A 15,750-nucleotide genomic window follows, 5' to 3' on the forward strand; every position below is an offset into this window, starting at 1 on the left:
TTTTGATATATTTGACTTTCTTTTTGTTACTCTTCACCTCCTTCATTATTTTTCCCCCTTTCTCTCCTTTATTTCTCTTTACTATTTACCATTTTCTTTTTTATTGCCTACTCTCTACTCCCTTTTCTCCCTTCTTCTCTTAATGGATCATACTTGGGACTAAAGAATAATTAATAGAATTAATGTTTATTGAGGATGATTTAATGTAATTTATTAATCATTTAAATTGTGAGCAATTAAACTTTTAATATTTTTTTCTTTTTATGAGGATGATGGAGTTGAGTATGAGGGGTGGTAGATTCAGGTGTGAATAGTATATGCATGCACTTACTCTAATCTGCTTTATCTAAGAAAATAAAGTTTGAAGTTATTAATACTGTACCTGCATCTTATCTTTCCTTTTTTTTTTTTTTTTTTTTTGGTCGCCTCCTTCCCTATTTTGGTCCTGGCATGTAATGCTGATCTGTAGTTGAGATTATATGAACTTAGTATAAATTCTACTTGAATATTTATACTGATCATTGTCTCTGACTTGAATTTTTTTTTTTTTTTTGAGACGGAGTCTCACTCTGCCACCCAAGCTGGAGTGCAGTGGCACGATCCTGGTTCACTGTAAGCTCTGCCTTCTGGGTTCACGCCATTCTCCTGCCTCAGCCTCCTGAGTAGCTGGGACTACAGGCGGCCGCCACCACACCTGGCTAATTTTTTGTATTTTTAGTAGAGATGGGGTTTCACCGTTTTAGCCAGGATGGTCTTGATCTCCTGACCTCGTGATCTGCCCGCCTCGGCCTCCCAAAGTGCTGGAATTACAGGCATGAGCCACTGCACCTGGCCTCTGACTCCAATTTTAAAAGCAAAATTAGTGTGCATGATTTGGCCTAACTTCTCCTGCCATTGGTGAAATAATCAGGAATTGAGAGAAATGTGTGTGAGCACTCCTTTCTAAGATTTCAGCAATACTGTTGAGAAGCAGAAGCAGAGGCTCTTCAATCTCTTGGAATTATAATAACCTTCTCTCTTAGTCCATTTTGCATTGCTATAAAGGAGTACCTCAGGTTAGGTAATATATAAAGAAAAGAGGTTTATTTGGCTCACAGTTCTGCAGGCTGTATAAGTAGGTTGCCACCAGCATCTGCTTCTGGCAAGGAACCTCAAGAAGCTTCCACTTAAGGCAGAAAGTGAAGGGGATCAGGTATCACATGGCGAGAGGAGGGAAGCAAGAGAAAAGAAGAGGTGCCAGGCTCTTTTTAACAATCAGTTCCCCCACAAACTAATAGAGCGAACACTCACTCATTAGCAAGAGGATGGCACCAAGTCATTCATAAGGGATCTGCCCCTAGGACCCAAATGCCTCCTACCAGCCCCCACTTCCAACACTGGGGATCAAATTTTGATGTAGGATTTGGAGGGAACAAATATTCAGGCTATATCACCTTCCTTTTCCTTCCAAGACTCACAGTTTGACTCTTTCCTCTCTTTTTGATCATTTGAAACCTCAAATTGTTTTACCAACACATTCATATTAATGCTCTTGCCCATAAAGGAAGTAGAATTTTTATTTCTGCTTGTTGAGACTAAAGAACAGGTAGTGAAACCATTCTTGTGGTCACTGAGCAAATCAAGCCAGGAATGGCCCTAAGCTGCACTCTAGGACTTTTGACCACTAACTGTCCAAAGGAGGAAAAAGGAGTATGTGTGATTCATCTTCCAGTGAATTGTCTGAGCGAAACATTCTAATGCTTTTGCCCATGCTAGTCACATACTTACAATTACAAGTACTAGGCTATATCTGAGACTTTTCCAGGGGCATTTATTCTGGAAGAGGGAGCTAGATTTTGTTATAAAAATATAATGAAGGCCGGGTGTGGTGGCTCATGCCTGTAATCCCAGCACTTTGGGAGGCTGAGGCAGGTGGATCACCTGAGGTCAGGAGTTTGAGACCAGCCTGACCAACATGGAGAAATCCTGTCTCTACTAAAAATACAAAATTAGCTGGGCGTGGTGATGCGTGCCTGTAATCCCAGCTACCCAGGAGGGCTGAGGCAGGAGAATCGCTTGAACCCGGGAGATGGAGGTTGCAGTGAGCCGAGATCGTGCCACTGCACTCCAGCCTGGGCAACAAGAACAAGACGCCATCTCAAAAAATATAATAATAATAATTTTATATATATGTGTGTATATATATATATAAAATGAAAAGCATTCTAGATAGAGGAACTGATGGAAAATAATCATTTTACTAATGGGTGAGTTAAAGTGATTAAAGACAATGTGAGATTATGTATAGGTTTGGAAGAATATTCTTGAAATCTGTGAAGCTAGAAATTTTTTGTTAAGAAGAAATTTATTTTGGAAAATCTTATTTATGACAGTGGAAAAGTCAGAGTTCAGATAATCAGACAGCATTATTGATAGATTTGCTTTGTAAAAGTGAATGGAAGAAAGGATGTCAAGATAGTCGTAGACTATCTATAGACTTCTATATGTAGAGATAGAAGAAAGGATGTCAAGGTAGCAGTCTCCCATTGAGCCATCCTCTACTTTCTGCTACAACATTCATAGAACAGAATTGATTTAAAAAAAAAATACAAGCCACTAATAAGACAGTTTGCTAACAACATCTTATGAGAAATTCCTCTAAAAACAAGATCAGGCCAGGTGCAGTGGCTTATGCCTGTAATTCCAGCACTTTGGGAGGCTGAGATGAGTGGATCACTTGAGGTCAGGAGTTCAGCCTGGTCAACATGGTGAAACCCTGTGTCTACTACAATACAAAAATTAGCCCAGCGTGGTGGTGTGCACCTGTAGTCCCAGCTACTTGGGAGGCTGAGGCAGGAGAATCGCTCGAACCTGGGAGGCAGAGGTTGCAGTGAGCCAAGATCGCACCACTGCACCCCAGCATGGGCAACAAAGTGAGACTGCATCTCAAAAACAAAACAAAACAAAAAAAAAACAAAACCAAAAACAAAAAAACAAGATCTATGGCACCGAATATAGAACTCTAATTGGTAATTGACACAACTGTGCCACACAAAATATGGTGTATTAGTCAGGGTTTCTGAGAGGGACAGAACTAATAGGATAGAGCTGGGCGTGATGGCTCCTGCCTGTAAGCCCAGCACTTTGGGAGGCCAAGGCAGGCGGATGAACTGAGGTCAGGAGTTTGAGACCAGCCAGGCCAACATGGTGAAACCCCGTCTCTAATAAATATACAAAAATTAGCTGAGTGTGGTGGTGCACACCTGTAATCCCAGCTACTTGGGAGGCTGAGGCAGGAGAATAGCTTGAACTCAGGAGGCGGAGGTTGCCATGAGCCGAGATAGTGCCACTGCACTCCAGCCTGGGCAACAGAGCGAGACTCTGTTGTCTCAAAAAAAAAAAAAAGCGAGTCTCAAAAAAAAAATACTAATAGGATATATATATAAAATATATATATGTATAATATATATGTGGTAGCTTATTCAGCATGAATGCACATGATCACAAGATCTCACAATAGGCTGTCTGCAAGCTTGAGGAACAAGGAGAGCCAGTCCACGTCTCAAAACTGAAGAACATGGAGTCTGATATTCGGGGGCAGGAAGCATCCAGCATGGAAGAAAGATGCAGACTAGAAGGCTGGGCCAGTCTCACCTTTCCATGTTTTTCTGCCTGCTTTATATTCACTGGCAGCTGATTAGATGGTGCCCACCATATTAAGGGTCGGTCTGCCTTTCCCAGCCTGCTGACTCAAATGTTAATCTCCTTTGGCAACACCCTCACAGATGCACCCAGGATCAATACTTTGCATCCTTCAATCTAATCAAGTTGACACTCAGTATTAACTATCACAAATGGCAAACTTACTATTGTAAAAGAAAGTAAAAATTTCTTTATCTCCCACGATCAGACTCAGATTCAGGGCCTATGACTAGAAAATTAAACTAGACTAGATTCAGGGCCTATGACTAGAAAATTAAAATGCTCTGATTTTCTGGTTCAACCAAAATATCTCCACACCAACTATCTTACTTAAGTAAACTGCATGGTTTTTTGGGGATTAAAATCCTGTGGAATCTAATTTTTTAGGAAGTGTGTCAGTTCTCAGGACAATACTAATTATGTGTTTCTGATCCTCATCCTACTGCCTCTCCTTCAAAAGGCCTTGGTTACATTTTCTTTTTTCTCTTTCTGCCTTCTATAAACTGACTTACTCTAAAAAAGGGAACTCAGTTTGAGCTAGGTGCCCACCTTTGTTTCAGTTTAATTAAGAGAGAAGAGGTACTATGATGGTTAATACTGTCAACTTGATTGAATTGAAGGATGCCAAATATTGTTCCTGGGTGTGTCTGTGAGGGTATTGCCCAAAGAGATTAACATTTGAGTCAGTGAACTAGGAGAGGTAGACCCACCCTCAATCTGGGTGGGCACCATCTAATCAGCTGCCAGTGAGGCTAGAATAAAAGCAGCAGAGAAACGTGGAAGGACTGACTGGTTTAGTCTTCTCCCCTACATCTTTCTCCTGTCCTGGATGCTTCCTGACCTCAAACATCAGATTCCAAATTCTTCAGCTTTGAGACTCTTGGGCCTTCCACCACAGACTGAAGGCTGCACTGTTGGCTTCCCTATTTTTGATATTTTGGGACTCAGACTGGCTTCCTTGCTCCTCAGCTTGCCTCAGACGGCCTCTTGTGGGACTTCACCTTGTGATCATGTGCATCAGTACTCCTTAATAAACTCATGTATGTATATACACACACACACACATATATATATGTATGTATGTATGTATCCTATTAGTTCTGTCTCTCTAGAGAACCCTGACTAATACAGGTACTATGATACAATAGAGTCACAGGGGTTGAAAGTGAGACATCAAATACAAAGAAGGGGTATGGACTCTGCAGATACTCCAAAATGTGTCTACTTCAGGATTGTATTTTTTCAATATTCTACTAATTAAAGTTAGAGACAGGGTACTGGTTGTTTATAAAAAGAATCTACCTAAATTTAGAAAAGTTATAATAATTTAGGGCCTATGGGAACTGGAATTTGAGCTAGGTGAGAGCTGTGTGCTTGAGTATGTTCTGCGGCTGTAGACACAAAAAGGGAACCTTAAACTGCTGATGTGAAGAGTGAATAGTCCTATGTCTGACTGTATGACTTAGAAATTTCCAGAATTGATGAAAGCCATCAACCCTCAGATTGAGGAAACACAATGGATCCCATGCTAAAAAATACACCGGACAACATTATAGCGAGACTACAGGACGCAAAAGATAAAGATTTTAAAAACAACTAGAGAAAAAAGTTAAAATATATAAATCAACATTAAAAAGTAACTTAAAGATGCGTGTGTTTGGAAATTTAACTGTGAATTCAATTTTTTAAAAAGATATGGGGAATTTGAGACAAGCCTGGGGAACATGGTGAAACCCTGTCTCTACAAAAATAATGCAAAAATTAGTTGGGTGTGGTGGTATGTGCCCGTAGTTCCAGCTATTTTGGAGGCTGAGGTGGGAGGATGCCTTGAGCCCCAGAGGTTGAGGATGCAATGAGCTGAGATCATACTGCTGCACTCCAGCCTGGGAAACAGAGTAAGACTGTCTCAATAATAATAATAATAATAATAATAATAATAAAGATATGGGGCAATCTAGGTTAGCTAATTCTTCTTAGGTGAGCTGTGGTTATTTGTGTCCTCCAAAGAATTTGTTCATTTTATCTAAGTTGAAGAATTTATTGGCATAAAGTTGCTCCTAATTTTCCTTTTAATGACTATAGAATCTGTAGTGATATTTCCTCTCTCATTCCTGATATTGGCAATTTATTTGTTTTCCCTTCTTTAGCTGATTAGCTAGAGTTTATTAATTTTATTGACTTTTTTCCCCATAGAACTGGGGTTTTTATTTTATTTCCCTGGTTTTTCTTTACTGCTTTTTTGTGTTCCATTTCATTGATTTCTATTTTTATTTTAATTCCTTTTTATGCTTATTTTGGGCTTTTCTTTCTCTCTTAATAGTTTCTTAAGGTGCAAACTTAAATCATTCGTTTTAAACCCTTCTGCTTTCCAAATACAAGCAAAGCTTACTCTATAAGCTCTTAAACCTCTGATGCCCCTAAAACTCCTTGGCTGTATCTAACAGATTTTAATATATTGTGTTGTTAAATCAAGGTTAGCCTAAAGCTGCCTCCTTACATATTTTAAGTTCATTCTAAAGGTTTCTCTGTTCACTGTGTACTGTAACAAGTGGAGGTGTAAACAGACCCAGCCTACACTTGTGCTAATTACTGAGTTTTAGCCAGTCAAACATAGCCAACTGTTTGAACCATGTTCAAATAAGGCAAACACCATGCTGTAGCCAATCAGAGTGTTTATCTTCATTCAGCTCAATTTCTAATTTCACTCATGGTTTGTTCTTTAGAAGTGTTGTCTAGTTTCCAAATATTTGGAGATTTTCTAAATGCATTTTTGTTATTGATTTTTAAATTTAATTTCATCGTGGTCAGAGAATATGTGTTATTTCAATCCTTTTAAATGTATGGTCTTGCAGGTTAAATTGCGTTCCCTCAAAATACATGTTTAAAGTCCTAACCCCTCGTACCTGTCAATGTGACTTTACTTGAAAATAAGGTCTTTGCAGATGTAGATGTAGTCAAGTTAAGATGAGGTCATACTGGATTAGGGTGGACCCTAATCCAATGACTGTTCTTGTGAGAAGAGAGAAATGTGGACACAGACACATACAGCAAGAATGCCATGTGATGGCAGAGGCAGAGATTGTAGTGACATACCTACAAAGCAAGGAACACCAAGGACTGCTGGTAACCACCAAAAGCTAGGAAAGAGGGCATGAAGCAGATTTTCCCTCAGGACCTCCAGAAGAAACCAACTTTGCCAATACCTTGATTTTAGGCTTCTAGCCTTCAGAACTAGAAGATAACAAATTTATGTTGTTTTAAGTCACCTAGTTTATGGTATTTTGTTATGGTGGCCCTAGGAAATGAATATACCTGGTAAATGTTGCATGTGCATTTGTTAAAAAAAAAAATGTGTGCAGATGTTCCTCCTTAACTTATGATGGGGTTATGTCCCAATAGACCTATTGTGAGTTAAAAATATATTAAGTTGAAAATGTATTTAATTCACCTAACCTACCTTAAACACGCTCAGGACACTTACATATGACCACAATTGGGAAAATCACCTGGCAACAGAGTATGCTATAGAGTATTGATTGTTTATTCTTGTGATCTTGTCACTGACTGGGAGCTTTGGCTTGCTGCTCCTGCCCAGTATTGAGAGAGTATAGTACCGCATATCACTAGCCTGTGAAAAGATAAAAATTCAAAATTCTAAGTAGGATTTCTACTGAATGTGTATGGCTTTTGCACCATCTTGAAGCTGAAAAACTGTAACTCACTGTAAGTCAGGGACCACCTGTATTCTGTGAATGTTGGATGGAGTCTTCTAAAACATTAGTTAGGTCAGGTTTGTTGATAGTGCTGTTTGAGTGTTCTATGTATTTCATGATTTTTCATCCACTTTCAATTATTGAGAGAAGGGTGTTGAAATCTTCAACTTTCACCGTGGATTTATTTATTTGTTTTTCCAGTATTATCAGTTTTTGCTTCATGTATTTTGAAGCTCTCTGATAATAGGTATAAAAACATTTAGAATTGTCATGTCCTCTTAATAGATTGCTTCCTTTATCATTAAAAATGACCCTCTTTATTCCAGCTAATTCTTTGAAATGCACTTTATCTGATATTAATACAACTATTCTAGATTTCTTTTAATGAGTGTTAGCATGGAAGATCTTTTTTAATTCTTTCACTTTTAACCCATCTGCTTTTTAAATTTAAAGTGGGTTTCTTATAGATAGCATGCAGTTATTTTTTGATGTTATCCAATCTGACAATCTCTGCTTTTTATTTGGTGTGTTTAGATCAATTACATTTAACATAATTAGTGATTGTTGAGTTTAAATCTATGCTTTTTGCCAGGTTTAGTGGCTCATGCCTGTAATCCCAGCACTTCGGGAGGGTGAGGCAGGAGGATAACTTGAGGCCAGGAGTTTGAGATCGGCCTGGGCAGCATAGCAAGACACATTTTCTACAAAAATAATACAGTAAATAAATAAATACCTCTATGCTTTTTCTATTTATTTTTTAGTAATGATCATACTAAATTACACATTTTGGAAACCTGACAATTACTACAAGAAATTCGGAAAAAAGACATGTCTTTAAATTAATTTCTTTTTTTTTTCTTTTCTTTTCTTATTTTATTTTATTTTATTTTATTTTTTTGAGACAGGGCCCTCACTCTGTCAACTAGACTGGAGTATAGTGGTACGATCTTGACTCACTGCAACCTCTGCCTCCCAGGCTCAAGTGAGTCTCCTGCCTCAGCCTTCTTAGTAGCTAGGATTACAGGCATGCACCACTACTGCCTGGCTAATTTTTGTATTTTTAGTAGCGACAGGATTTCACCATGTTGTCCAGGCTGGTCTTGAACTCCTGACCTCAAATGATCCATCTGCCTCGGCCTCCCAAAGTGCTGGGATTGCAGGTGTGAGCCACTGTGCCCAGCCTTAAATTAATTCCTTAAATATAATTTTGACTGTGTATTCTTTTACCCTTTGATTCTTCAAAGGATAAACTTTCACAACTCATTATAGGAATAGTTATATACATTTTTAGGATTTTTGTCAAATTTGGGAAAACCTTGGTCAAATTAGTTTCATACATGATTTGTAAGATTTGGAAGAATTTTCCAAAGGACTAGCTTCTAGTTCGAAACAGTTCATATTGTCTTTCTTTGCCTCTTATGTATTTCCAGTGCCAAGTGCAGTGTTCATATCACTATATGTCCTCTGGTCATGCATTATTTTGTCACAATTCTGAGTGAATTGGCGTGGTGAAACGAACATTTCTCCTCTACTAGTGCAGCAAGCAATAACTTAACTATACATGGAAGTGACTATGACCTACATAAAAATACCCCACTAAACCCAAACTAAATGAGTCCCCAACTCAACATCCCCTTAGAAGAACTCAAAAACCTGTTATACCAAATGTTTCTAGGAAAGTGTGATGGAGAGAAGTTGGAATAGTCTTAATGGTTGCATTTAAAGTATTTCACTTTTTCAAACTTTATAAAAACATGTGACTTGTAAATATATTATTGAGACAATAGAAACAGTCTGTGCAAGTGAGCTTCATTAGCTTCATGGTAAATCTATTCAAGGGATGACTATTGTAGGGGCAAGTCTGAAATTCTTAGTAAGTCCTAGAGGGAACATTTAGCATAGATTATTGATACTTATGTTTAGAATGTTAGGCACTTAGAACCAGTAGTTGTCAGCTACAGGCTTAAGTACCATTTCTGGGTCAACAGGAAAAGTCACCGACTTCCTCTGTTCTTTAGCGTTTTACTCTAGACCACAGTCCCTTCTTACCCCACACATTCTCCCAGGAACCTCATCTGCTCTCATCTATTTAATTGCCACCTATATGCTAATAATTCTCAAATCTAGCCCAATCTCTCTCTGAACTTTAGACATGTATGTTCCACTGTTCCTTGATATTCCTGCATCAACTAGAACCTTTTGTCTTTCTTTTCAACCTGCCCTGCCCTTACCTTCTGTGTTGACCAAATCAAAATGCTAAGAATTATCCATGGCTTCTTACTGTCTGACCTCACCCTACCAACTGCTGAGCACACTGCCAAGCACATAGTAGATGTGTACTAGACTTGAGGTATTATGTTATAATGTTATAATCATATCAGTAACTAAGTCCTGTTGGAGTTCATTCTAAGTATTTCTAATCCACCGCTCTCCAGTCCTACTATTCTCATCCAGGCTACCATGTTGTCTCATGTGGATGGATTATTGCAATACTCTCATCTCTACCTCCTATCTCACCCCCTCCCGTAAAATTCATTGTCCACACTGAAACCTGAATGTTTTTTGAAAATGGAACTCTTACTTAGGACACTCTTCTGATGACTATTCTTCAAAGCCTTCAGCCTTCATATTGTCCTGGGTATGAAGTTCTGACTCCTTTACCCCTCTTTCAAGGGCCTATACCAGGCCCAATCATACCTCTACTCTCATTTCTTACCACGTCTCTGAAATGAACTCTGTTCTGGCCACATTGAGTCTTTCAGTTCCTCAAATTGCCATGCACTCAGTTCCCAGACCCTTTCACTTCTAAATTTCGATTGAGCACAATCATAATGACTCTATCACCTAAATATTTTTTCCATGCCTCTCTCCCACTCCCACATTGCTGCCAGTCTGTTTTTCATCACTTCTTTATCTGCAATAACCTCCCAACTGATCTCTTCTTGATCCTAGCTTGCTCCTTTCAATTCTTTCTTCACTCTGCCAGCAGAATGACCTTTCAGAAACAAACATTTTATCTTATCTCTCCTTTCCTTAAACACATTAATGGCATGTATCCCCTACAACTTTTAGGAGAAAAATAAAATGTCTTAACAGATAGAGTCCTTTGTGATTTGGTTTATGTCCATCTAGATCTCTAGTTTCATTTTTTACCCCTCTCTCATACAGATCATTTCCCAAATTGAGATCCTCCAGTTTTCTAAATATCATGCACTTTCCTACCTCTGGACTATGCCACATACAGTTTCCTTTGTGCTTTTATAGCATCCTTATCACACATTATCTTTCCAACTAGATCACACACTTCCAGGGTTGTTTCTTTATACTTTTATGTGTTTTCTATAATATTCATTTATTATTTTTACATTCTAACAAAATAAAAGAATTGTGAGGGGGCTATCCACTGAGGAAACTGGATATCCATTGAGAGAATTTAGCTGTAGAAGAGAAAAATGTGGTGGGATAAGACAGGCAACAAGTTGGGTGGTGGGTCACAATACCTGTTTTCAAACATCCAAGGGCTTTCTTGGAAGAGTTTAGATGTCCATCTGGTGTAGATTTTAGGGAAACAGATTTTTTCTTAGTGTAAGAAAGTTGAACAGAGTTGTCTGAAGAGGGAATTTGCTGCTGAGTCAATAGGAGGTGAATGAATCACTTCTGGGTTTGTTTAGTGGAAGGGCTCTCCCTGATACAGGGACATTTCTGTTCAAAGAGGGAATTCAGCCTCTTCTGGAAGGTTGGCTCAAGTGGTCTGTGAGGTCTCTTCTATCCTTTGAATTTCACCATTACAAAAATAATGTAATAGCTTTCCACCCTTATACCCTGAAAACAGATTGACTTTACACTATTTAGAGGGTTCTGGTGTAGCTAGAGGAGCACAGGCCCCTCTCAGAATTCAGTGTTAGTCCTATCTTTGGTAAGAACTCTTTGATAGAGCCCTTTTCCTTCTTTGTGTTGTTCATCTTTTTTTTCTCATCAGTATCCCATTCCTGAGGGCCAACACATGACAGAATAGTAGTAAATGAATAACTTTCTATGTGTTAGGACACAACACCTTACTCTGTCCTATATTATGTTTCTCTTTGTGCTTGAATTATCTACCCAACTAGAATGTAAACTATGCCTTAAATTTGTATGTACCCCTTTGCAGCCTTAAATATGGAATTATGGAATTCTTACTAAAGATTATATTTATCTGTAGTAAAAATTCCAGGTCTAAATTAAACTGAATTGAATTTAGGCAACAGGAAAACAGACCCAACAAATCCACACTGAAATATTTTAGTAATCTATCAATCAAAGGGATTAAAAGAGATTTTAAAAACCCCATGAACATAGAACCTCAGTATAATCTGGCATACATAAAAGTAGTTTCTGAAATGTGGCAAATCACCAGTCCTGGCAAATTGGGAAGATAGGTATGCCAATTACAGAGTAAGAAGTTGAAGAGTGCCATGGAGAATTAGGAGCAATAACACAGGATGAATGCCTTCATACTGATTTAGCCTCAGGTGGTCCTCACCAGAATCTGACAGGCAGATCCCCTGGGATTCAGGGAGTATTATAATCCCAGGGAATTCAGTCCATTGTTAATGTTGGTCTGGAATCATACACAGTATGAGTTAAGAAATACCAGAATTCATAAAGCAAGAATGTTTCTCTTTTGGGCAGCTGAAAATTGAATTATCTGCCAATGGGAAGGAAAGCAGCAACCAGATTCCTCAAGGGGAGAGGCTTTGGTTTCTCTTTACTTGCAGATTTTTCTATAGGTAGTAAAACTATGAGCATCAGTCCCTTGGTCTTAACTGCAAAGTATCCCAGAGTATCGACCAGGGAGCTGTTGATCTGCAAATCCTCCACCTTCTCCCAGACTTACTGCATTTGAAGGTCCCCCAAGGGGCAGCATCTTGTTTGAAGCCTAAAATAATTGCTTATCTTTATAGAGTCAGAGAGGGGTCTGAGGGAGAGAATAATGAAATGAAGACTAGTAGAAGCAGAAAAAAAAGGAAGTGTTTTGGATGAGGAAGGGAGAGACAGCTTGAAGCTTAGGAACAAATTGACCAGTTTGGAGAATAACCTTTTCCTCAAAAATCCAATTGAAAGTGTTCACAAGTCTGTAGATCTAACCATGTTGGCTGGTTTGCAGCAGCAGAGATGATGACAAGACTGTGACTCCTGGATGGAGGAAAGACACTCTTGTGGTGTGTCCCACAAGACCTTCTGCCTTCCAGCTGACAACATCATCTGTGTTTCAAAAAAATTTCTGCTTCCAATCAAGACTGAAACTGAGAAATTTTCCTGACAAGAGTGGAAGTTGTAGCATGCATAGCCTGTTAGATTTACTTCCTTTGTTTGGTGAGAAATAAAATCACTACTCCACCAACAAATTGGAATGCCTAGGATATTCTCTCTCTCTCTTTCTCACTCCCTCACGCATACACCTGCCTCCCCTTTGCGCCACGTGCATGCATGCATGTGCACACATCTACCTTATTACTTTAGAACTAGGTCTGATAGTGATAGACATAATTATCTATCTATCTATCTATCTATCTATCTATCTATCTATCTATCTATCTATCCTTGTCACTGTCTCTGTCTCTCTCTCTTTCCAATAGTTCCTAGATTATGGCTAAATTTCCCCCCACATTTGGTAGGACAAAGACTTTTTACCATTAAGGATTTTTTTTTTTTTTTTTAATGTGCCTGCTACCAGTCATAAAGGGAATACCAAAAGGTAACTCCAAACAATTTTTTGGACAGAGGTTTACTGCTGAAATAGATGAAATAACTGATAATTTATCACAGTAGTTAATTTGAAGGGGATAACTGGCACCTGGAACTACAGAGTTGCTGTGTTGATAAAAACAAAAACAGCCGCCTTACTTTGTAATTACAGCTTATGTTAAAGGTTTTCTTTTTCTATTGTGGAGTTGTTGCCAAGGCAATAGCTTGGCAATCTTCTACATGAATGCTTTGCACATTAATCCACACAGGCTTCACAGATGTTAATTTTTGTAACACACCTATGCATTCCAGAAGGGCAAAATATATTTTAAAAAATCTGTTTTATATGGTAGGAAAAGAGCATTAGAAAACAAGTTTTTCTGGCCTCCTCTGTCCCTTCCAGGACATACTCACAGTGACCATCATGGATTTTGAAATGGCCTCCAGACCTTAGCCCAGGACTGTGAGGAAAAAAGGGCAGGAAACCCAAAGGGAATCCACACGACAAACCAGATCAAGGACATGGCTAATGGTCAGAGTTGGAAGTTCTGCTACTGAGACAAGGCGGAAGCCAGGAGGCAGAAACCCAAGAGGAACTAAAGCCAAAAGTCACAGTTAGCAAAAATCAGGGCCAAAGCACAAGACAGAAACCAAAGGAGCGATCACTGTTGAGCAAAACAATCCAGTATCAACATTCAGACACTGCCCTCGATGCAATTTCTGAATACTCTTGGTGCAACAATGCTTCTTTAACCCCAACTTGAGGCAGCTCATGTCGAAAACATCCACTATTGCTGGGCTTTGGGAGTGTGATTAATCTTGGAGGCAAGGTGAGCTGTTTAAGTTTTCACCCATCTTACGCTGTGAGGAGACAGAATAAAGAAAGCCCTTCGTACTCGCTGGCTCTGGCGTCATAAAGCTTACCAAAGTAGTAACATTGAAGCAGGGCCTGGACCAGGTTGGGTGAGTGAGGTGCCTCGAGTACAAAACTTCAGGAGGCATTTACTCTTCAGGTCATACGAATGCGGGGCCACCGAGGCTCAGAGAGGGGAGGGGCCCCTTCACACCCCAGGCAGGGCAGCTCTGGACCAGACATTTGGTGCTCTGTGTCTCATGGACGTTAGGCCATGAGTTCATTCTGAATCAGAGAGTCTGTGGAACTCATGGTGTTTCTTGAAAAAGAAAAACAACATTATTAATATTTAGCTACTCCCTGGCATTTACTAATGTAGGATGGATAAAAAGAAACTCCCAAACTGGTGAAATAGAAAAATTTTGGTTAACACCATAGTAAAGACATTTTTTTTTCATATTCTTTTTCTGGCCAGAAAGTTCTAAATACCTTCCCAACAGTATTTGCTGCAAAAAGAACAGAGAGAAATAAATTATTGTGTGACTCCAGCAAACACTTGCCAAATGAACAGACAATGAATTAGAATTGGCAAAAGGGAGAATGGAACTCACATGAACTCAGTATCCTTTACTTTAGTTTCATTTAGTAGTTAAAGTATTACATTTATTTTATATACAATTTTTACACCTTTTTACAAAGGCTTTAAAAGGTATCTATATTAAGTGTCCACAAACTTTTCCTCTGAAACATCGCTTAAATCACTTTGGCTGACTCTGATCTCAACCAGGTCAGATGTTAAGGAAAGACAAGAACAACAACAACAAAATGGTGTAAAACTTTATCCAACCATGGCTTAACAGGACTTATTGGTTAATTTGGATTTGGGTTGATTGTCAGGATGGCCTTGAAATTCATGTTCTAAATTTAAATAGGAATTTCTTCAGTTTTCCATTCAAGAAGTGATTTTCTTTCTTTTGTTCCACTAGGCTGTACAGATTGTATTCTCTGTTTCTGAGGCTGTCATCCGTTAGCAGGATTTATAGTTGCTGACAGCTTGCTTTAATAATTCACAAGGAATAGAATCTATTTTGTGCTCTCCCTTTTCTCAGTCGGTTCAGTGATGCAGACAGATTAAAAACATGCTTTTTGTCAGTGAGATAAATTCAGAGGACTCAGAGACACCCTAGGAGGAGTCATACTGAACAAGTTACTACGATGAAATGTTTTCCCACCAGTACACAACTAGATAAAACCAGAAACAGACCAGGCTGTATTGTGAACCCTTCAATCTGGTAAGCCTGGTACTGAAGTTAAACCTGCTCTCTGGTCATACCCCAAACCGTTGAGTTAATTTATACAGGCAGCTGAATGTACTGGCTTTCAACTTTTAGGGAAGGGAAATCATTTTAAGGACAAAATGAAATTCAAAATTCACACACAATTTATAAGCTGTGGCATTTTCTTTTTGTGAATTATGGTAGTAAAATGTGTAACTAGCACCTATTATGTATTGTTTATATAGTTATCTGAAAAAGAAGATGCCTTTATTTCTGAGTAGCATCAGACAGCAGAGCAGGAAAGAGAAGGCTGCCTGGCGATAACTTCTACTCCTCAGTTTCCAGGAGAAAGCGCCTCCTGGGTCCTGCTGTTGCTTCATGTTTCTTTAACATTAAATGTAACAAGTTCTGCATCAGGTTCAAATCCCATCTGGCCTCAGCCCAGAAGAGGCCGGGGGCCTGTCAGGCCTTACAGTGCCCTGACTTTGTTGATAGATTC

At 38.9% G+C, this 15,750-nt stretch overlaps 1 protein-coding gene across 2 annotated transcripts in view; it reads left to right on the forward strand.

The window, feature by feature from the left end:
* Positions 1-15,750, forward strand: part of LACC1 (laccase domain containing 1) — a 140,170-nt gene that overhangs the window by 43,291 nt on the left and 81,129 nt on the right. Inside the window, exon 8 of one of the 2 annotated variants that reach the window (XR_007720729.1) lies at positions 13,525-13,992. The exons of the other annotated variant lie outside the window; for it this stretch is intronic. The gene's annotated coding sequence lies outside the window, so the exon portion shown is untranslated. Of the gene's footprint in view, positions 1-13,524; positions 13,993-15,750 lie in introns of those variants that run through there. 2 annotated transcript variants of the gene reach the window in all.

This window comes from Macaca thibetana, chromosome 17 (genome assembly GCF_024542745.1).
Source record: "Macaca thibetana thibetana isolate TM-01 chromosome 17, ASM2454274v1, whole genome shotgun sequence".
Classification (NCBI taxonomy): domain Eukaryota; kingdom Metazoa; phylum Chordata; class Mammalia; order Primates; family Cercopithecidae; genus Macaca; species Macaca thibetana.